This window comes from Channa argus, unplaced genomic scaffold (assembly GCF_033026475.1).
Source record: "Channa argus isolate prfri unplaced genomic scaffold, Channa argus male v1.0 Contig052, whole genome shotgun sequence".
Lineage (NCBI taxonomy): Eukaryota > Metazoa > Chordata > Actinopteri > Anabantiformes > Channidae > Channa > Channa argus.
The window spans coordinates 96,831-119,849 of record NW_027125271.1 but is presented as its reverse complement, the minus strand read 5'-3'; the positions used below and the strand labels follow the sequence as shown (position 1 = coordinate 119,849).

The 23,019-nt window shown below is 42.0% G+C and overlaps 24 pseudogenes; all 24 read right to left on the bottom strand.

Moving 5' to 3' along the window:
- Positions 1 to 326: 326 nt before the first annotated feature.
- On the bottom strand, positions 327 to 445 carry LOC137119236 (5S ribosomal RNA; annotated as a pseudogene).
- Positions 446 to 1,296: 851 nt separating this feature from the next.
- On the bottom strand, positions 1,297 to 1,415 carry LOC137119251 (5S ribosomal RNA; annotated as a pseudogene).
- An 857-nt stretch (positions 1,416 to 2,272) lies between these two features.
- Positions 2,273 to 2,391, bottom strand: LOC137119214 (5S ribosomal RNA; annotated as a pseudogene).
- Positions 2,392 to 3,248: 857 nt separating this feature from the next.
- On the bottom strand, positions 3,249 to 3,367 carry LOC137119250 (5S ribosomal RNA; annotated as a pseudogene).
- An 857-nt stretch (positions 3,368 to 4,224) lies between these two features.
- Positions 4,225 to 4,343, bottom strand: LOC137119235 (5S ribosomal RNA; annotated as a pseudogene).
- An 851-nt stretch (positions 4,344 to 5,194) lies between these two features.
- LOC137119248 (5S ribosomal RNA) lies at positions 5,195 to 5,313 on the bottom strand (annotated as a pseudogene).
- An 857-nt stretch (positions 5,314 to 6,170) lies between these two features.
- On the bottom strand, positions 6,171 to 6,289 carry LOC137119212 (5S ribosomal RNA; annotated as a pseudogene).
- An 857-nt stretch (positions 6,290 to 7,146) lies between these two features.
- Positions 7,147 to 7,265, bottom strand: LOC137119247 (5S ribosomal RNA; annotated as a pseudogene).
- Positions 7,266 to 8,122: 857 nt separating this feature from the next.
- Positions 8,123 to 8,241, bottom strand: LOC137119203 (5S ribosomal RNA; annotated as a pseudogene).
- An 867-nt stretch (positions 8,242 to 9,108) lies between these two features.
- Positions 9,109 to 9,227, bottom strand: LOC137119246 (5S ribosomal RNA; annotated as a pseudogene).
- Positions 9,228 to 10,084: 857 nt separating this feature from the next.
- On the bottom strand, positions 10,085 to 10,203 carry LOC137119220 (5S ribosomal RNA; annotated as a pseudogene).
- Positions 10,204 to 11,060: 857 nt separating this feature from the next.
- On the bottom strand, positions 11,061 to 11,179 carry LOC137119185 (5S ribosomal RNA; annotated as a pseudogene).
- Positions 11,180 to 12,036: 857 nt separating this feature from the next.
- Positions 12,037 to 12,155, bottom strand: LOC137119211 (5S ribosomal RNA; annotated as a pseudogene).
- An 867-nt stretch (positions 12,156 to 13,022) lies between these two features.
- LOC137119264 (5S ribosomal RNA) lies at positions 13,023 to 13,141 on the bottom strand (annotated as a pseudogene).
- Positions 13,142 to 14,008: 867 nt separating this feature from the next.
- On the bottom strand, positions 14,009 to 14,127 carry LOC137119245 (5S ribosomal RNA; annotated as a pseudogene).
- Positions 14,128 to 14,984: 857 nt separating this feature from the next.
- Positions 14,985 to 15,103, bottom strand: LOC137119222 (5S ribosomal RNA; annotated as a pseudogene).
- Positions 15,104 to 15,960: 857 nt separating this feature from the next.
- Positions 15,961 to 16,079, bottom strand: LOC137119269 (5S ribosomal RNA; annotated as a pseudogene).
- Positions 16,080 to 16,936: 857 nt separating this feature from the next.
- On the bottom strand, positions 16,937 to 17,055 carry LOC137119227 (5S ribosomal RNA; annotated as a pseudogene).
- An 867-nt stretch (positions 17,056 to 17,922) lies between these two features.
- Positions 17,923 to 18,041, bottom strand: LOC137119244 (5S ribosomal RNA; annotated as a pseudogene).
- Positions 18,042 to 18,898: 857 nt separating this feature from the next.
- Positions 18,899 to 19,017, bottom strand: LOC137119221 (5S ribosomal RNA; annotated as a pseudogene).
- Positions 19,018 to 19,874: 857 nt separating this feature from the next.
- Positions 19,875 to 19,993, bottom strand: LOC137119226 (5S ribosomal RNA; annotated as a pseudogene).
- Positions 19,994 to 20,834: 841 nt separating this feature from the next.
- LOC137119234 (5S ribosomal RNA) lies at positions 20,835 to 20,953 on the bottom strand (annotated as a pseudogene).
- An 857-nt stretch (positions 20,954 to 21,810) lies between these two features.
- LOC137119225 (5S ribosomal RNA) lies at positions 21,811 to 21,929 on the bottom strand (annotated as a pseudogene).
- An 850-nt stretch (positions 21,930 to 22,779) lies between these two features.
- On the bottom strand, positions 22,780 to 22,898 carry LOC137119238 (5S ribosomal RNA; annotated as a pseudogene).
- Between the last annotated feature and the right edge of the window lie 121 nt (positions 22,899 to 23,019).

Genomic DNA, 23,019 nt, shown 5'->3' with positions numbered 1-23,019 from the left:
CAGGTGCTGATGCCAGAAAGAGCCTCGCTAGCTGTTGGGAACCGTACTTTTAAAACTCCAGGAAGTGTAGGATGGACCAATCAGCTTCCTGTACTGCCCCCCAATCCGGCCAATCAGGCAGGGCACCTATAAGAACAAGAAAATAAAAACAACACATATGGCCAGGACCGTAACATGGTCTACTAGTAATGAAGCACGATGGTTGACAAACCAATAAAGTAGCAAAACAGTAATGAAAGAACAAAATTTGACGAAAATATAGAACAATTTCTATGAATAAATAGGCAGTAACACCAGCTTGTGCTGCCCGTAAACCCAAGCAAAAAAGCTTACAGCACCTGGTATTCCCACGTGGTCTTCCTACCAAGTACTAACCAGGCCCGGCTCTATTTGGCTGCCGAGATCGGACGGGATCGGGCGCTTAGAGAGCAGTGTGGCCGTAAGCTGCATTTGACATCATCAACAGCTCTTAAAAACGCTGGAGAAGCAGAATGCATGACACTTGCTAAGAAGAAGATAAATGTGGCAAAGTACAAAGTAAATACTGTACTGGTCTGTTACGCCCCTGTCTAGGGGGTCAGGGTGCAACATACAAAGATAAATTAGGATCCCCAAACCAAAATCCAGGATCGAGATGTTCCAACAGAATGCTATTTATTTTAAACGAAAGAAAGTGTCAAACGAAACATGACACTACAACTCAGGGCGAACCAAGGCCAACATAATAAACAAAATAAGCCATTTCCCACAGAAAGTGCTAGCTAGCCTGATAGAAATAAACAAACCAAAAGACAGTCGCTAACCCTAACTCCCTAATGTGAAAACAAGAGAAAACAATCAAAAGAAAATGGCAGTCCACCCCTACAGATTTAATACTATTTACAAAATATACAATTTATAAACAAAACCACGGCACAAAACCTAACAATTCAAAAATGCTAAATAAGGTTTGGAAAGCAAGAACAGCAAACAGGTGCTGCTGCCAGAAAGAGCCTCGCTAGCTGTTGGGAACCGTACTTTTAAAACTCCAGGAAGTGTAGGATGGACCAATCAGCTTCCTGTACTTCCCCCAAATCCGGCCAATCAGGCAGGGCACCTATAAGAACAAGAAAATAAAAACAACACATATGGCCAGGACCGTAACATGGTCTATTAGTAATGAAGCACGATGGTTGACAAACCAATAAAGTAGCAAAACAGCAATGAAAGAACAAAATTTGATGAAAATATAGAACAATTTCTATGAATAAATAGGCAGTAACACCAGCTTGTGCTGCCCGTAAACCCAAGCAAAAAAGCTTACAGCACCTGGTATTCCCAGGCGGTCTTCCTACCAAGTACTAACCAGGCCCGGCCCTATTTGGCTGCCGAGATCGGACGAGATCGGGCGCTTAGAGAGCGGTGTGGCCGTAAACTGCACTTGACATCATCAACAGCTCTTAAGAACGCTAGAGAAGCAGAATGCATGACACTTGCTAAGAAGAAGATAAATGTGGCAAAGTACAAAGTACTATGACTGTACTGGTCTGTTACGCCCCTGTCTAGGGGGTCAGGCTGAAACATACAAAGATAAATTAGCATGTTCCCTCTCCGATCCCCAAACCAAAATCCAGGATTGAGATGTTCCAACAGAATGATATTTATTTTAAACGAAAGAAAGTGTCAAACAAAACATGACACTACAACTCAGGGCGAACCAAGGCCAACATAATAAACAAAATAAGCCATTTCCCACAGAAAGTGCTAGCTAGCCTGATAGAAATAAACAAACCAAAAGACAGTCGCTAACCCTAACTCCCTAATGTGAAAACAGTCCAAAGAAAATGGCAGTTCACCCCTACAGATTTAATACTATTTACAAAATATACAATTTATAAACAAAACCACGGCACAAAACCTAACAATTCAAAAATGCTAAATAAGGTTTGGAAACCAAGAACAGCAAACAGGTGCTGATGCCAGAAAGAGCCTCGCTAGCTGTTGGGAACCGTACTTTTAAAACTCCAGGAAGTGTAGGATGGACCAATCAGCTTCCTGTACTGCCCCCCAATCCGGCCAATCAGGCAGGGCACCTATAAGAACAAGAAAATAAAAACAACACATATGGCCAGGACCGTAACATGGTCTACTAGTAATGAAGCACGATGGTTGGCAAACCAATAAAGTAGCAAAACAGCAATGAAAGAACAAAATTTGATGAAAATATAGAACAATTTCTATGAATAAATAGGCAGTAACACCAGCTTGTGCTGCCCGTAAACCCAAGCAAAGAAGCTTACAGCACGTGGTATTCCCAGGCGTTCTTCCTACCAAGTACTAACAAGGCCCGGCCCTATTTGGCTGCCGAGATCGGACGGGATCGGGCGCTTAGAGAGCAGTGTGGCCGTAAGCTGCATTTGACATCATCAACAGCTCTTAAAAACGCTGGAGAAGCAGAATGCATGACACTTGCTAAGAAGAAGATAAATGTGGCAAAGTACAAAGTACTATAACTGTACTGGTCTGTTACGCCCCTGTCTAGGGGGTCAGGGTGCAACATACAAAGATAAATTAGCATGTTCCCTCTCCGATCCCCAAACCAAAATCCAGGATCGAGATGTTCCAACAGAATGATATTTATTTTAAACGAAAGAAAGTGTCAAACAAAACATGACACTACAACTCAGGGCGAACCAAGGCCAACATAATAAACAAAATAAGCCATTTCCCACAGAAAGTGCTAGCTAGCCTGATAGAAATAAACAAACCAAAAGACAGTCGCCAACCCTAACTCCCTAATGTGAAAACAGTCCAAAGAAAATGGCAGTTCACCCCTACAGATTTAATACTATTTACAAAATATACAATTTATAAACAAAACCACGGCACAAAACCTAACAATTCAAAAATGCTAAATAAGGTTTGGAAAGCAAGAACAGCAAACAGGTGCTGCTGCCAGAAAGAGCCTCGCTAGCTGTTGGGAACCGTACTTTTAAAACTCCAGGAAGTGTAGGATGGACCAATCAGCTTCCTGTACTTCCCCCAAATCCGGCCAATCAGGCAGGGCACCTATAAGAACAAGAAAATAAAAACAACACATATGGCCAGGACCGTAACATGGTCTATTAGTAATGAAGCACGATGGTTGACAAACCAATAAAGTAGCAAAACAGCAATGAAAGAACAAAATTTGATGAAAATATAGAACAATTTCTATGAATAAATAGGCAGTAACACCAGCTTGTGCTGCCCGTAAACCCAAGCAAAAAAGCTTACAGCACCTGGTATTCCCAGGCGGTCTTCCTACCAAGTACTAACCAGGCCCGGCCCTATTTGGCTGCCGAGATCGGACGAGATCGGGCGCTTAGAGAGCGGTGTGGCCGTAAACTGCATTTGACATCATCAACAGCTCTTAAGAACGCTAGAGAAGCAGAATGCATGACACTTGCTAAGAAGAAGATAAATGTGGCAAAGTACAAAGTACTATGACTGTACTGGTCTGTTACGCCCCTGTCGAGGGGGTCAGGCTGAAACATACAAAGATAAATTAGCATGTTCCCTCTCCGATCCCCAAACCAAAATCCAGGATTGAGATGTTCCAACAGAATGATATTTATTTTAAACGAAAGAAAGTGTCAAACAAAACATGACACTACAACTCAGGGCGAACCAAGGCCAACATAATAAACAAAATAAGCCATTTCCCACAGAAAGTGCTAGCTAGCCTGATAGAAATAAACAAACCAAAAGACAGTCGCTAACCCTAACTCCCTAATGTGAAAACAGTCCAAAGAAAATGGCAGTTCACCCCTACAGATTTAATACTATTTACAAAATATACAATTTATAAACAAAACCACGGCACAAAACCTAACAATTCAAAAATGCTAAATAAGGTTTGGAAACCAAGAACAGCAAACAGGTGCTGATGCCAGAAAGAGCCTCGCTAGCTGTTGGGAACCGTACTTTTAAAACTCCAGGAAGTGTAGGATGGACCAATCAGCTTCCTGTACTGCCCCCCAATCCGGCCAATCAGGCAGGGCACCTATAAGAACAAGAAAATAAAAACAACACATATGGCCAGGACCGTAACATGGTCTACTAGTAATGAAGCACGATGGTTGACAAACCAATAAAGTAGCAAAACAGTAATGAAAGAACAAAATTTGACGAAAATATAGAACAATTTCTATGAATAAATAGGCAGTAACACCAGCTTGTGCTGCCCGTAAACCCAAGCAAAAAAGCTTACAGCACCTGGTATTCCCACGTGGTCTTCCTACCAAGTACTAACCAGGCCCGGCTCTATTTGGCTGCCGAGATCGGACGGGATCGGGCGCTTAGAGAGCAGTGTGGCCGTAAGCTGCATTTGACATCATCAACAGCTCTTAAAAACGCTGGAGAAGCAGAATGCATGACACTTGCTAAGAAGAAGATAAATGTGGCAAAGTACAAAGTAAATACTGTACTGGTCTGTTACGCCCCTGTCTAGGGGGTCAGGGTGCAACATACAAAGATAAATTAGGATCCCCAAACCAAAATCCAGGATCGAGATGTTCCAACAGAATGCTATTTATTTTAAACGAAAGAAAGTGTCAAACGAAACATGACACTACAACTCAGGGCGAACCAAGGCCAACATAATAAACAAAATAAGCCATTTCCCACAGAAAGTGCTAGCTAGCCTGATAGAAATAAACAAACCAAAAGACAGTCGCTAACCCTAACTCCCTAATGTGAAAACAAGAGAAAACAATCAAAAGAAAATGGCAGTCCACCCCTACAGATTTAATACTATTTACAAAATATACAATTTATAAACAAAACCACGGCACAAAACCTAACAATTCAAAAATGCTAAATAAGGTTTGGAAAGCAAGAACAGCAAACAGGTGCTGCTGCCAGAAAGAGCCTCGCTAGCTGTTGGGAACCGTACTTTTAAAACTCCAGGAAGTGTAGGATGGACCAATCAGCTTCCTGTACTTCCCCCAAATCCGGCCAATCAGGCAGGGCACCTATAAGAACAAGAAAATAAAAACAACACATATGGCCAGGACGGTAACATGGTCTATTAGTAATGAAGCACGATGGTTGACAAACCAATAAAGTAGCAAAACAGCAATGAAAGAACAAAATTTGATGAAAATATAGAACAATTTCTATGAATAAATAGGCAGTAACACCAGCTTGTGCTGCCCGTAAACCCAAGCAAAAAAGCTTACAGCACCTGGTATTCCCAGGCGGTCTTCCTACCAAGTACTAACCAGGCCCGGCCCTATTTGGCTGCCGAGATCGGACGAGATCGGGCGCTTAGAGAGCGGTGTGGCCGTAAACTGCACTTGACATCATCAACAGCTCTTAAGAACGCTAGAGAAGCAGAATGCATGACACTTGCTAAGAAGAAGATAAATGTGGCAAAGTACAAAGTACTATGACTGTACTGGTCTGTTACGCCCCTGTCGAGGGGGTCAGGCTGAAACATACAAAGATAAATTAGCATGTTCCCTCTCCGATCCCCAAACCAAAATCCAGGATTGAGATGTTCCAACAGAATGATATTTATTTTAAACGAAAGAAAGTGTCAAACAAAACATGACACTACAACTCAGGGCGAACCAAGGCCAACATAATAAACAAAATAAGCCATTTCCCACAGAAAGTGCTAGCTAGCCTGATAGAAATAAACAAACCAAAAGACAGTCGCTAACCCTAACTCCCTAATGTGAAAACAGTCCAAAGAAAATGGCAGTTCACCCCTACAGATTTAATACTATTTACAAAATATACAATTTATAAACAAAACCACGGCACAAAACCTAACAATTCAAAAATGCTAAATAAGGTTTGGAAACCAAGAACAGCAAACAGGTGCTGATGCCAGAAAGAGCCTCGCTAGCTGTTGGGAACCGTACTTTTAAAACTCCAGGAAGTGTAGGATGGACCAATCAGCTTCCTGTACTGCCCCCCAATCCGGCCAATCAGGCAGGGCACCTATAAGAACAAGAAAATAAAAACAACACATATGGCCAGGACCGTAACATGGTCTACTAGTAATGAAGCACGATGGTTGGCAAACCAATAAAGTAGCAAAACAGCAATGAAAGAACAAAATTTGATGAAAATATAGAACAATTTCTATGAATAAATAGGCAGTAACACCAGCTTGTGCTGCCCGTAAACCCAAGCAAAGAAGCTTACAGCACGTGGTATTCCCAGGCGTTCTTCCTACCAAGTACTAACAAGGCCCGGCCCTATTTGGCTGCCGAGATCGGACGGGATCGGGCGCTTAGAGAGCAGTGTGGCCGTAAGCTGCATTTGACATCATCAACAGCTCTTAAAAACGCTGGAGAAGCAGAATGCATGACACTTGCTAAGAAGAAGATAAATGTGGCAAAGTACAAAGTACTATGACTGTACTGGTCTGTTACGCCCCTGTCTAGGGGGTCAGGCTGAAACATACAAAGATAAATTAGCATGTTCCCTCTCCGATCCCCAAACCAAAATCCAGGATCGAGATGTTCCAACAGAATGATATTTATTTTAAACGAAAGAAAGTGTCAAACAAAACATGACACTACAACTCAGGGCGAACCAAGGCCAACATAATAAACAAAATAAGCCATTTCCCACAGAAAGTGCTAGCTAGCCTGATAGAAATAAACAAACCAAAAGACAGTCGCTAACCCTAACTCCCTAATGTGAAAACAGTCCAAAGAAAATGGCAGTTCACCCCTACAGATTTAATACTATTTACAAAATATACAATTTATAAACAAAACCACGGCACAAAACCTAACAATTCAAAAATGCTAAATAAGGTTTGGAAACCAAGAACAGCAAACAGGTGCTGATGCCAGAAAGAGCCTCGCTAGCTGTTGGGAACCGTACTTTTAAAACTCCAGGAAGTGTAGGATGGACCAATCAGCTTCCTGTACTTCCCCCAAATCCGGCCAATCAGGCAGGGCACCTATAAGAACAAGAAAATAAAAACAACACATATGGCCAGGACCGTAACATGGTCTATTAGTAATGAAGCACGATGGTTGACAAACCAATAAAGTAGCAAAACAGCAATGAAAGAACAAAATTTGATGAAAATGTAGAACAATTTCTATGAATAAATAGGCAGTAACACCAGCTTGTGCTGCCCGTAAACCCAAGCCAAAAAGCTTACAGCACCTGGTATTCCCAGGCGGTCTTCCTACCAAGTACTAACCAGGCCCGGCCCTATTTGGCTGCCGAGATCGGACGAGATCGGGCGCTTAGAGAGCGGTGTGGCCGTAAACTGCACTTGACATCATCAACAGCTCTTAAGAACGCTAGAGAAGCAGAATGCATGACACTTGCTAAGAAGAAGATAAATGTGGCAAAGTACAAAGTACTATGACTGTACTGGTCTGTTACGCCCCTGTCTAGGGGGTCAGGCTGAAACATACAAAGATAAATTAGCATGTTCCCTCTCCGATCCCCAAACCAAAATCCAGGATTGAGATGTTCCAACAGAATGATATTTATTTTAAACGAAAGAAAGTGTCAAACAAAACATGACACTACAACTCAGGGCGAACCAAGGCCAACATAATAAACAAAATAAGCCATTTCCCACAGAAAGTGCTAGCTAGCCTGATAGAAATAAACAAACCAAAAGACAGTCGCTAACCCTAACTCCCTAATGTGAAAACAGTCCAAAGAAAATGGCAGTTCACCCCTACAGATTTAATACTATTTACAAAATATACAATTTATAAACAAAACCACGGCACAAAACCTAACAATTCAAAAATGCTAAATAAGGTTTGGAAACCAAGAACAGCAAACAGGTGCTGATGCCAGAAAGAGCCTCGCTAGCTGTTGGGAACCGTACTTTTAAAACTCCAGGAAGTGTAGGATGGACCAATCAGCTTCCTGTACTGCCCCCCAATCCGGCCAATCAGGCAGGGCACCTATAAGAACAAGAAAATAAAAACAACACATATGGCCAGGACCGTAACATGGTCTACTAGTAATGAAGCACGATGGTTGGCAAACCAATAAAGTAGCAAAACAGCAATGAAAGAACAAAATTTGATGAAAATATAGAACAATTTCTATGAATAAATAGGCAGTAACACCAGCTTGTGCTGCCCGTAAACCCAAGCAAAGAAGCTTACAGCACGTGGTATTCCCAGGCGTTCTTCCTACCAAGTACTAACCAGGCCCGGCCCTATTTGGCTGTCGAGATCGGACGAGATCGGGCGCTTAGAGAGCGGTGTGGCCGTAAACTGCATTTGACATCATCAACAGCTCTTAAAAATGCTAGAGAAGCAGAATGCATGACACTTGCTAAGAAGAAGATAAATGTGGCAAAGTACAAAGTACTATGACTGTACTGGTCTGTTACGCCCCTGTCTAGGGGGTCAGGCTGAAACATACAAAGATAAATTAGCATGTTCCCTCTCCGATCCCCAAACCAAAATCCAGGATCGAGATGTTCCAACAGAATGATATTTATTTTAAACGAAAGAAAGTGTCAAACAAAACATGACACTACAACTCAGGGCGAACCAAGGCCAACATAATAAACAAAATAAGCCATTTCCCACAGAAAGTGCTAGCTAGCTTGATAGAAATAAACAAACCAAAAGACAGTCGCTAACCCTAACTCCCTAATGTGAAAACAAGAGAAAACAATCAAAAGAAAATGGCAGTCCACCCCTACAGATTTAATACTATTTACAAAATATACAATTTATAAACAAAACCACGGCACAAAACCTAACAATTCAAAAATGCTAAATAAGGTTTGGAAAGCAAGAACAGCAAACAGGTGCTGCTGCCAGAAAGAGCCTCGCTAGCTGTTGGGAACCGTACTTTTAAAACTCCAGGAAGTGTAGGATGGACCAATCAGCTTCCTGTACTTCCCCCCAATCCGGCCAATCAGGCAGGGCACCTATAAGAACAAGAAAATAAAAACAACACATATGGCCAGGACCATAACATGGTCTACTAGTAATGAAGCACGATGGTTGACAAACCAATAAAGTAGCAAAACAGCAATGAAAGAACAAAATTTGATGAAAATATAGAACAATTTCTATGAATAAATAGGCAGTAACACCAGCTTGTGCTGCCCGTAAACCCAAGCCAAAAAGCTTACAGCACCTGGTATTCCCAGGCGGTCTTCCTACCAAGTACTAACCAGGCCCGGCCCTATTTGGCTGCCGAGATCGGACGAGATCGGGCGCTTAGAGAGCGGTGTGGCCGTAAACTGCACTTGACATCATCAACAGCTCTTAAGAACGCTAGAGAAGCAGAATGCATGACACTTGCTAAGAAGAAGATAAATGTGGCAAAGTACAAAGTACTATGACTGTACTGGTCTGTTACGCCCCTGTCTAGGGGGTCAGGCTGAAACATACAAAGATAAATTAGCATGTTCCCTCTCCGATCCCCAAACCAAAATCCAGGATTGAGATGTTCCAACAGAATGATATTTATTTTAAACGAAAGAAAGTGTCAAACAAAACATGACACTACAACTCAGGGCGAACCAAGGCCAACATAATAAACAAAATAAGCCATTTCCCACAGAAAGTGCTAGCTAGCCTGATAGAAATAAACAAACCAAAAGACAGTCGCTAACCCTAACTCCCTAATGTGAAAACAGTCCAAAGAAAATGGCAGTTCACCCCTACAGATTTAATACTATTTACAAAATATACAATTTATAAACAAAACCACGGCACAAAACCTAACAATTCAAAAATGCTAAATAAGGTTTGGAAACCAAGAACAGCAAACAGGTGCTGATGCCAGAAAGAGCCTCGCTAGCTGTTGGGAACCGTACTTTTAAAACTCCAGGAAGTGTAGGATGGACCAATCAGCTTCCTGTACTGCCCCCCAATCCGGCCAATCAGGCAGGGCACCTATAAGAACAAGAAAATAAAAACAACACATATGGCCAGGACCGTAACATGGTCTACTAGTAATGAAGCACGATGGTTGGCAAACCAATAAAGTAGCAAAACAGCAATGAAAGAACAAAATTTGATGAAAATATAGAACAATTTCTATGAATAAATAGGCAGTAACACCAGCTTGTGCTGCCCGTAAACCCAAGCAAAGAAGCTTACAGCACGTGGTATTCCCAGGCGTTCTTCCTACCAAGTACTAACAAGGCCCGGCCCTATTTGGCTGCCGAGATCGGACGAGATCGGGCGCTTAGAGAGCGGTGTGGCCGTAAACTGCACTTGACATCATCAACAGCTCTTAAGAACGCTAGAGAACCAGAATGCATGACACTTGCTAAGAAGAAGATAAATGTGGCAAAGTACAAAGTACTATGACTGTACTGGTCTGTTACGCCCCTGTCGAGGGGGTCAGGCTGAAACATACAAAGATAAATTAGCATGTTCCCTCTCCGATCCCCAAACCAAAATCCAGGATCGAGATGTTCCAACAGAATGATATTTATTTTAAACGAAAGAAAGTGTCAAACAAAACATGACACTACAACTCAGGGCGAACCAAGGCCAACATAATAAACAAAATAAGCCATTTCCCACAGAAAGTGCTAGCTAGCCTGATAGAAATAAACAAACCAAAAGACAGTCGCTAACCCTAACTCCCTAATGTGAAAACAGTCCAAAGAAAATGGCAGTTCACCCCTACAGATTTAATACTATTTACAAAATATACAATTTATAAACAAAACCACGGCACAAAACCTAACAATTCAAAAATGCTAAATAAGGTTTGGAAACCAAGAACAGCAAACAGGTGCTGATGCCAGAAAGAGCCTCGCTAGCTGTTGGGAACCGTACTTTTAAAACTCCAGGAAGTGTAGGATGGACCAATCAGCTTCCTGTACTGCCCCCCAATCCGGCCAATCAGGCAGGGCACCTATAAGAACAAGAAAATAAAAACAACACATATGGCCAGGACCGTAACATGGTCTACTAGTAATGAAGCACGATGGTTGGCAAACCAATAAAGTAGCAAAACAGCAATGAAAGAACAAAATTTGATGAAAATATAGAACAATTTCTATGAATAAATAGGCAGTAACACCAGCTTGTGCTGCCCGTAAACCCAAGCAAAGAAGCTTACAGCACGTGGTATTCCCAGGCGGTCTTCCTACCAAGTACTAACAAGGCCCGGCCCTACTTGGCTGCCGAGATCGGACGGGATCGGGCGCTTAGAGAGCAGTGTGGCCGTAAGCTGCATTTGACATCATCAACAGCTCTTAAAAACGCTGGAGAAGCAGAATGCATGACACTTGCTAAGAAGAAGATAAATGTGGCAAAGTACAAAGTACTATGACTGTACTGGTCTGTTACGCCCCTGTCTAGGGGGTCAGGCTGAAACATACAAAGATAAATTAGCATGTTCCCTCTCCGATCCCCAAACCAAAATCCAGGATCGAGATGTTCCAACAGAATGATATTTATTTTAAACGAAAGAAAGTGTCAAACAAAACATGACACTACAACTCAGGGCGAACCAAGGCCAACATAATAAACAAAATAAGCCATTTCCCACAGAAAGTGCTAGCTAGCCTGATAGAAATAAACAAACCAAAAGACAGTCGCTAACCCTAACTCCCTAATGTGAAAACAGTCCAAAGAAAATGGCAGTTCACCCCTACAGATTTAATACTATTTACAAAATATACAATTTATAAACAAAACCACGGCACAAAACCTAACAATTCAAAAATGCTAAATAAGGTTTGGAAACCAAGAACAGCAAACAGGTGCTGATGCCAGAAAGAGCCTCGCTAGCTGTTGGGAACCGTACTTTTAAAACTCCAGGAAGTGTAGGATGGACCAATCAGCTTCCTGTACTGCCCCCCAATCCGGCCAATCAGGCAGGGCACCTATAAGAACAAGAAAATAAAAACAACACATATGGCCAGGACCGTAACATGGTCTACTAGTAATGAAGCACGATGGTTGGCAAACCAATAAAGTAGCAAAACAGCAATGAAAGAACAAAATTTGATGAAAATATAGAACAATTTCTATGAATAAATAGGCAGTAACACCAGCTTGTGCTGCCCGTAAACCCAAGCAAAGAAGCTTACAGCACGTGGTATTCCCAGGCGTTCTTCCTACCAAGTACTAACAAGGCCCGGCCCTATTTGGCTGCCGAGATCGGACGGGATCGGGCGCTTAGAGAGCAGTGTGGCCGTAAGCTGCATTTGACATCATCAACAGCTCTTAAAAACGCTGGAGAAGCAGAATGCATGACACTTGCTAAGAAGAAGATAAATGTGGCAAAGTACAAAGTACTATGACTGTACTGGTCTGTTACGCCCCTGTCGAGGGGGTCAGGCTGAAACATACAAAGATAAATTAGCATGTTCCCTCTCCGATCCCCAAACCAAAATCCAGGATCGAGATGTTCCAACAGAATGATATTTATTTTAAACGAAAGAAAGTGTCAAACAAAACATGACACTACAACTCAGGGCGAACCAAGGCCAACATAATAAACAAAATAAGCCATTTCCCACAGAAAGTGCTAGCTAGCCTGATAGAAATAAACAAACCAAAAGACAGTCGCTAACCCTAACTCCCTAATGTGAAAACAAGAGAAAACAATCAAAAGAAAATGGCAGTCCACCCCTACAGATTTAATACTATTTACAAAATATACAATTTATAAACAAAACCACGGCACAAAACCTAACAATTCAAAAATGCTAAATAAGGTTTGGAAAGCAAGAACAGCAAACAGGTGCTGCTGCCAGAAAGAGCCTCGCTAGCTGTTGGGAAACGTACTTTTAAAACTCCAGGAAGTGTAGGATGGACCAATCAGCTTCCTGTACTTCCCCCAAATCCGGCCAATCAGGCAGGGCACCTATAAGAACAAGAAAATAAAAACAACACATAGGGCCAGGACCGTAACATGGTGTATTAGTAATGAAGCACGATGGTTGACAAACCAATAAAGTAGCAAAACAGCAATGAAAGAACAAAATTTGATGAAAATATAGAACAATTTCTATGAATAAATAGGCAGTAACACCAGCTTGTGCTGCCCGTAAACCCAAGCAAAAAAGCTTACAGCACCTGGTATTCCCAGGCGGTCTTCCTACCAAGTACTAACCAGGCCCGGCCCTATTTGGCTGCCGAAATCGGACGAGATCGGGCGCTTAGAGAGCGGTGTGGCCGTAAACTGCATTTGACATCATCAACAGCTCTTAAAAACGCTGGAGAAGCAGAATGCATGACACTTGCTAAGAAGAAGATAAATGTGGCAAAGTACAAAGTACTATAACTGTACTGGTCTGTTACGCCCCTGTCTAGGGGGTCAGGGTGCAACATACAAAGATAAATTAGCATGTTCCCTCTCCGATCCCCAAACCAAAATCCAGGATCGAGATGTTCCAACAGAATGATATTTATTTTAAACGAAAGAAAGTGTCAAACAAAACATGACACTACAACTCAGGGCGAACCAAGGCCAACATAATAAACAAAATAAGCCATTTCCCACAGAAAGTGCTAGCTAGCCTGATAGAAATAAACAAACCAAAAGACAGTCGCTAACCCTAACTCCCTAATGTGAAAACAAGAGAAAACAATCAAAAGAAAATGGCAGTCCACCCCTACAGATTTAATACTATTTACAAAATATACAATTTATAAACAAAACCACGGCACAAAACCTAACAATTCAAAAATGCTAAATAAGGTTTGGAAAGCAAGAACAGCAAACAGGTGCTGCTGCCAGAAAGAGCCTCGCTAGCTGTTGGGAACCGTACTTTTAAAACTCCAGGAAGTGTAGGATGGACCAATCAGCTTCCTGTACTTCCCCAAAATCCGGCCAATCAGGCAGGGCACCTATAAGAACAAGAAAATAAAAACAACACATATGGCCAGGACGGTAACATGGTCTATTAGTAATGAAGCACGATGGTTGACAAACCAATAAAGTAGCAAAACAGCAATGAAAGAACAAAATTTGATGAAAATATAGAACAATTTCTATGAATAAATAGGCAGTAACACCAGCTTGTGCTGCCCGTAAACCCAAGCAAAAAAGCTTACAGCACCTGGTATTCCCAGGCGGTCTTCCTACCAAGTACTAACCAGGCCCGGCCCTATTTGGCTGCCGAGATCGGACGAGATCGGGCGCTTAGAGAGCGGTGTGGCCGTAAACTGCACTTGACATCATCAACAGCTCTTAAGAACGCTAGAGAAGCAGAATGCATGACACTTGCTAAGAAGAAGATAAATGTGGCAAAGTACAAAGTACTATGACTGTACTGGTCTGTTACGCCCCTGTCTAGGGGGTCAGGCTGAAACATACAAAGATAAATTAGCATGTTCCCTCTCCGATCCCCAAACCAAAATCCAGGATTGAGATGTTCCAACAGAATGATATTTATTTTAAACGAAAGAAAGTGTCAAACAAAACATGACACTACAACTCAGGGCGAACCAAGGCCAACATAATAAACAAAATAAGCCATTTCCCACAGAAAGTGCTAGCTAGCCTGATAGAAATAAACAAACCAAAAGACAGTCGCTAACCCTAACTCCCTAATGTGAAAACAGTCCAAAGAAAATGGCAGTTCACCCCTACAGATTTAATACTATTTACAAAATATACAATTTATAAACAAAACCACGGCACAAAACCTAACAATTCAAAAATGCTAAATAAGGTTTGGAAACCAAGAACAGCAAACAGGTGCTGATGCCAGAAAGAGCCTCGCTAGCTGTTGGGAACCGTACTTTTAAAACTCCAGGAAGTGTAGGATGGACCAATCAGCTTCCTGTACTGCCCCCCAATCCGGCCAATCAGGCAGGGCACCTATAAGAACAAGAAAATAAAAACAACACATATGGCCAGGACCGTAACATGGTCTACTAGTAATGAAGCACGATGGTTGGCAAACCAATAAAGTAGCAAAACAGCAATGAAAGAACAAAATTTGATGAAAATATAGAACAATTTCTATGAATAAATAGGCAGTAACACCAGCTTGTGCTGCCCGTAAACCCAAGCAAAGAAGCTTACAGCACGTGGTATTCCCAGGCGTTCTTCCTACCAAGTACAAACAAGGCCCGGCCCTATTTGGCTGCCGAGATCGGACGGGATCGGGCGCTTAGAGAGCAGTGTGGCCGTAAGCTGCATTTGACATCATCAACAGCTCTTAAAACCGCTGGAGAAGCAGAATGCATGACACTTGCTAAGAAGAAGATAAATGTGGCAAAGTACAAAGTACTATAACTGTACTGGTCTGTTACGCCCCTGTCTAGGGGGTCAGGGTGCAACATACAAAGATAAATTAGCATGTTCCCTCTCCGATCCCCAAACCAAAATCCAGGATCGAGATGTTCCAACAGAATGATATTTATTTTAAACGAAAGAAAGTGTCAAACAAAACATGACACTACAACTCAGGGCGAACCAAGGCCAACATAATAAACAAAATAAGCCATTTCCCACAGAAAGTGCTAGCTAGCCTGATAGAAATAAACAAACCAAAAGACAGTCGCTAACCCTAACTCCCTAATGTGAAAACAGTCCAAAGAAAATGGCAGTTCACCCCTACAGATTTAATACTATTTAGAAAATATAGAATTTATAAACAAAACCACGGCACAAAACCTAACAATTCAAAAATGCTAAATAAGGTTTGGAAACCAAGAACAGCAAACAGGTGCTGCTGCCAGAAAGAGCCTCGCTAGCTGTTGGGAACCGTACTTTAAAAACTCCAGGAAGTGTAGGATGGACCAATCAGCTTCCTGTACTGCCCCCCAATCCGGCCAATCAGGCAGGGCACCTTTAAGAACAACAAAATAAAAACAACACATATGGCCAGGACCGTAACATGGTCTACTAGTAATGAAGCACGATGGTTGACAAACCAATAAAGTAGCAAAATAGCAATGAAAGAACAAAATTTGATGAAAATATAGAACAATTTCTATGAATAAATAGGCAGTAACACCAGCTTGTGCTGCCCGTAAACCCAAGCAAAAAAGCTTACAGCACCTGGTATTCCCAGGCGGTCTTCCTACCAAGTACTGACCAGGCCCTGCCCTATTTGGCTGACGAGATCGGACGAGATCGGGCGCTTAGAGAGCGGTGTGGCCGTAAGCTGCATTTGACATCATCAACAGCTCTTAAAAACGCTGGAGAAGCAGAATGCATGACACTTGCTAAGAAGAAGATAAATGTGGCAAAGTACAAAGTAGTATAACTGTACTGGTCTGTTACGCCCCTGTCTAGGGGGTCAGGGTGCAACATACAAAGATAAATTAGCATGTTCCCTCTCCGATCCCCAAACCAAAATCCAGGATCGAGATGTTCCAAAAGAATGATATTTATCTTAAACGAAAGAAAGTGTCAAACAAAACATGACACTACAACTCAGGGCGAACCAAGGCCAACATAATAAACAAAATAAGCCATTTCCCACAGAAAGTGCTAGCTAGCCTGATAGAAATAAACAAACCAAATAACAGTCGCTAACCCTAACTCCCTACTGTGAAAACAATCCAAAGAAAATGGCAGTTCACCCCTACAGATTTAATACTATTTACAAAATATACAATTTATAAATAAAACCACGGAACAAAACCTAACAATTCAAAAATGCTAAATAAGGTTTGGAAACCAAGAACAGCAAACAGGTGCTGCTGCCAGAAAGAGCCTCGCTAGCTGTTGGGAACCGTACTTTTAAAATCCCAGGAAGTGTAGGATTTTCCAATCAGCTTCCTGTACTGCCCCCCAATCCGGCCAATCAGGCAGGGCACCTATAAGAACAACAAAATAAAAACAACACATATGGCCAGGACCGTAACATGGTCTACTAGTAATGAAGCACGATGGTTGACAAACCAATAAAGTAGCAAAACAGAAATGAAAGAACAAAATTTGATGAAAATATAGAACAATTTCTATGAATAAATAGGCAGTAACACCAGCTTGTGCTGCCCGTAAACCCAAGCAAAAAAGCTTACAGCACCTGGTATTCCCAGGCGGTCTTCCTACCAAGTACTAACCAGGCCCGGCTCTATTTGGCTGCCGAGATCGGACGAGATCGGGCGCTTAGAGAGCGGTGTGGCCGTAAGCTGCATTTGATATCATCAACAGCTCTTAAAAACGCTGGAAAAGCAGAATGCATGACACTTGCTAAGAAGAAGATAAATGTGGCAAAGTACAAAGTACTATAACTGTACTGGTCTGTTACGCCCCTGTCTAGGGGGTCAGGGTGCAACATACAAAGATAAATTAGCATGTTCCCTCTCCGATCCCCAAACCAAAATCCAGGATCGAGATGTTCCAACAGAATGATATTTATTTTAAACGAAAGAAAGTGTCAAACAAAACATGACACTACAACTCAGGGCGAACCAAGGCCAACATAATAAACAAAATAAGCCATTTCCCACAGAAAGTGCTAGCTAGCCTGATAGAAATAAACAAACCAAAAGACAGTCGCTAACCCTAACTCCCTAATGTGAAAACAAGAGAAAACAATCAAAAGAAAATGGCAGTCCACCCCTACAGATTTAATACTATTTACAAAATATACAATTTATAAACAAAACCACGGCACAAAACCTAACAATTCAAAAATGCTAAATAAGGTTTGGAAAGCAAGAACAGCAAACAGGTGCTGCTGCCAGAAAGAGCCTCGCTAGCTGTTGGGAACCGTACTTTTAAAACTCCAGGAAGTGTAGGATGGACCAATCAGCTTCCTGTACTTCCCCAAAATCCGGCCAATCAGGCAGGGCACCTATAAGAACAAGAAAATAAAAACAACACATATGGCCAGGACCGTAACATGGTCTACTAGTAATGAAGCACGATGGTTGACAAACCAATAAAGTAGCAAAACAGCAATGAAAGAACAAAATTTGATGAAAATATAGAACAATTTCTATGAATAAATAGGCAGTAACACCAGCTTGTGCTGCCCGTAAACCCAAGCAAAAAAGCTTACAGCACCTGGTATTCCCAGGCGGTCTTCCTACCAAGTACTAACCAGGCCCGGCCCTATTTGGCTGCCGAGATCGGACGAGATCGGGCGCTTAGAGAGCGGTGTGGCCGTAAACTGCACTTGACATCATCAACAGCTCTTAAGAACGCTAGAGAAGCAGAATGCATGACACTTGCTAAGAAGAAGATAAATGTGGCAAAGTACAAAGTACTATGACTGTACTGGTCTGTTACGCCCCTGTCTAGGGGGTCAGGCTGAAACATACAAAGATAAATTAGCATGTTCCCTCTCCGATCCCCAAACCAAAATCCAGGATTGAGATGTTCCAACAGAATGATATTTATTTTAAACGAAAGAAAGTGTCAAACAAAACATGACACTACAACTCAGGGCGAACCAAGGCCAACATAATAAACAAAATAAGCCATTTCCCACAGAAAGTGCTAGCTAGCCTGATAGAAATAAACAAACCAAAAGACAGTCGCTAACCCTAACTCCCTAATGTGTAAACAGTCCAAAGAAAATGGCAGTTCACCCCTACAGATTTAATACTATTTACAAAATATACAATTTATAAACAAAACCACGGCACAAAACCTAACAATTCAAAAATGCTAAATAAGGTTTGGAAACCAAGAACAGCAAACAGGTGCTGATGCCAGAAAGAGCCTCGCTAGCTGTTGGGAACCGTACTTTTAAAACTCCAGGAAGTGTAGGATGGACCAATCAGCTTCCTGTACTGCCCCCCAATCCGGCCAATCAGGCAGGGCACCTATAAGAACAAGAAAATAAAAACAACACATATGGCCAGGACCGTAACATGGTCTACTAGTAATGAAGCACGATGGTTGGCAAACCAATAAAGTAGCAAAACAGCAATGAAAGAACAAAATTTGATGAAAATATAGAACAATTTCTATGAATAAATAGGCAGTAACACCAGCTTGTGCTGCCCGTAAACCCAAGCAAAGAAGCTTACAGCACGTGGTATTCCCAGGCGTTCTTCCTACCAAGTACAAACAAGGCCCGGCCCTATTTGGCTGCCGAGATCGGACGGGATCGGGCGCTTAGAGAGCAGTGTGGCCGTAAGCTGCATTTGACATCATCAACAGCTCTTAAAAACGCTGGAGAAGCAGAATGCATGACACTTGCTAAGAAGAAGATAAATGTGGCAAAGTACAAAGTACTATAACTGTACTGGTCTGTTACGCCCCTGTCTAGGGGGTCAGGGTGCAACATACAAAGATAAATTAGCATGTTCCCTCTCCGATCCCCAAACCAAAATCCAGGATCGAGATGTTCCAACAGAATGATATTTATTTTAAACGAAAGAAAGTGTCAAACAAAACATGACACTACAACTCAGGGCGAACCAAGGCCAACATAATAAACAAAATAAGCCATTTCCCACAGAAAGTGCTAGCTAGCCTGATAGAAATAAACAAACCAAAAGACAGTCGCTAACCCTAACTCCCTAATGTGAAAACAGTCCAAAGAAAATGGCAGTTCACCCCTACAGATTTAATACTATTTACAAAATATACAATTTATAAACAAAGCCACGGCATAAAACCTAACAATTCAAAAATGCTAAATAAGGTTTGGAAACCAAGAACAGCAAACAGGTGCTGCTGCCAGAAAGAGCCTCGCTAGCTGTTGGGAACCGTACTTTTAAAACTCCAGGAAGTGTAGGATGGACCAATCAGCTTCCTGTACTGCCCCCCAATCCGGCCAATCAGGCAGGGCACCTATAAGAACAACAAAATAAAACCAACACATATGGCCAGGACCGTAACATGGTCTACTAGTAATGAAGCACGATGGATGACAAACCAATAAAGTAGCAAAACAGCAATGAAAGAACAAAATTTGATGAAAATATAGAACAATTTCTATGAATAAATAGGCAGTAACACCAGCTTGTGCTGCCCGTAAACCCAAGCAAAAAAGCTTACAGCACCTGGTATTCCCAGGCGGTCTTCCTACCAAGTACTAACCAGGCCCGGCTCTATTTGGCTGCCGAGATCGGACGAGATCGGGCGCTTAGAGAGCGGTGTGGCCGTAAGCTGCATTTGACATCATCAACAGCTCTTAAAAACGCTGGAGAAGCAGAATGCATGACACTTGCTAAGAAGAAGATAAATGTGGCAAAGTACAAAGTAAATACTGTACTGGTCTGTTACGCCCCTGTCTAGGGGGTCAGGGTGCAACATACAAAGATAAATTAGGATCCCCAAACCAAAATCCAGGATCGAGATGTTCCAACAGAATGCTATTTATTTTAAACGAAAGAAAGTGTCAAACGAAACATGACACTACAACTCAGGGCGAACCAAGGCCAACATAATAAACAAAATAAGCCATTTCCCACAGAAAGTGCTAGCTAGCCTGATAGAAATAAACAAACCAAAAGACAGTCGCTAACCCTAACTCCCTAATGTGAAAACAGTCCAAAGAAAATGGCAGTTCACCCCTACAGATTTAATACTATTTACAAAATATACAATTTATAAACAAAACCACGGCACAAAACCTAACAATTCAAAAATGCTAAATAAGGTTTGGAAACCAAGAACAGCAAACAGGTGCTGATGCCAGAAAGAGCCTCGCTAGCTGTTGGGAACCGTACTTTTAAAACTCCAGGAAGTGTAGGATGGACCAATCAGCTTCCTGTACTGCCCCCCAATCCGGCCAATCAGGCAGGGCACCTATAAGAACAAGAAAATAAAAACAACACATATGGCCAGGACCGTAACATGGTCTACTAGTAATGAAGCACGATGGTTGACAAACCAATAAAGTAGCAAAACAGTAATGAAAGAAAAAAATTTGACGAAAATATAGAACAATTTCTATGAATAAATAGGCAGTAACACCAGCTTGTGCTGCCCGTAAACCCAAGCAAAAAAGCTTACAGCACCTGGTATTCCCACGTGGTCTTCCTACCAAGTACTAACCAGGCCCGGCTCTATTTGGCTGCCGAGATCGGACGGGATCGGGCGCTTAGAGAGCAGTGTGGCCGTAAGCTGCATTTGACATCATCAACAGCTCTTAAAAACGCTGGAGAAGCAGAATGCATGACACTTGCTAAGAAGAAGATAAATGTGGCAAAGTACAAAGTACTATAACTGTACTGGTCTGTTACGCCCCTGTCTAGGGGGTCAGGGTGCAACATACAAAGATAAATTAGCATGTTCCCTCTCCGATCCCCAAACCAAAATCCAGGATCGAGATGTTCCAACAGAATGATATTTATTTTAAACGAAAGAAAGTGTCAAACAAAACATGACACTACAACTCAGGGCGAACCAAGGCCAACATAATAAACAAAATAAGCCATTTCCCACAGAAAGTGCTAGCTAGCCTGATAGAAATAAACAAACCAAAAGACAGTCGCTAACCCTAACTCCCTAATGTGAAAACAGTCCAAAGAAAATGGCAGTTCACCCCTACAGATTTAATACTATTTACAAAATATACAATTTATAAACAAAACCACGGCATAAAACCTAACAATTCAAAAATGCTAAATAAGGTTTGGAAACCAAGAACAGCAAACAGGTGCTGATGCCAGAAAGAGCCTCGCTAGCTGTTGGGAACCGTACTTTTAAAACTCCAGGAAGTGTAGGATGGACCAATCAGCTTCCTGTACTGCCCCCCAATCCGGCCAATCAGGCAGGGCACCTATAAGAACAACAAAATAAAACCAACACATATGGCCAGGACCGTAACATGGTCTACTAGTAATGAAGCACGATGGTTGACAAACCAATAAAGTAGCAAAACAGCAATGAAAGAACAAAATTTGATGAAAATATAGAACAATTTCTATGAATAAATAGGCAGTAACACCAGCTTGTGCTGCCCGTAAACCCAAGCAAAAAAGCTTACAGCACCTGGTATTCCCAGGCGGTCTTCCTACCAAGTACTAACCAGGCCCGGCTCTATTTGGCTGCCGAGATCGGACGAGATCGGGCGCTTAGAGAGCGGTGTGGCCGTAAGCTGCATTTGACATCATCAACAGCTCTTAAAAACGCTGGAGAAGCAGAATGCATGACACTTGCTAAGAAGAAGATAAATGTGGCAAAGTACAAAGTAAATACTGTACTGGTCTGTTACGCCCCTGTCTAGGGGGTCAGGGTGCAACATACAAAGATAAATTAGGATCCCCAAACCAAAATCCAGGATCGAGATGTTCCAACAGAATGCTATTTATTTTAAACGAAAGAAAGTGTCAAACGAAACATGACACTACAACTCAGGGCGAACCAAGGCCAACATAATAAACAAAATAAGCCATTTCCCACAGAAAGTGCTAGCTAGCCTGATAGAAATAAACAAACCAAAAGACAGTCGCTAACCCTAACTCCCTAATGTGAAAACAAGAGAAAACAATCAAAAGAAAATGGCAGTTCACCCCTACAGATTTAATACTATTTAGAAAATATAGAATTTATAAACAAAACCACGGCACAAAACCTAACAATTCAAAAATGCTAAATAAGGTTTGGAAACCAAGAACAGCAAACAGGTGCTGCTGCCAGAAAGAGCCTCGCTAGCTGTTGGGAACCGTACTTTAAAAACTCCAGGAAGTGTAGGATGGACCAATCAGCTTCCTGTACTGCCCCCCAATCCGGCCAATCAGGCAGGGCACCTTTAAGAACAACAAAATAAAAACAACACATATGGCCAGGACCGTAACATGGTCTACTAGTAATGAAGCACGATGGTTGACAAACCAATAAAGTAGCAAAACAGCAATGAAAGAACAAAATTTGATGAAAACATAGAACAATTTCTATGAATAAATAGGTAGTAAACCAGCTTGTGCTGCCCGTAAACCCAAGCAAAAAAGCTTACAGCACCTGGTATTCCCAGGCGGTCTTCCTACCAAGTACTAACCAGGCCCGGCCCTATTTGGCTGCCGAGATCGGACGTGATCGGGCGCTTAGAGAGCGGTGTGGCCGTAAGCTGCATTTGACATCATCAACAGCTCTTAAAAACGCTGGAGAAGCAGAATGCATGACACTTGCTAAGAAGAAGATAAATGTGGCAAAGTACAAAGTAGTATAACTGTACTGGTCTGTTACGCC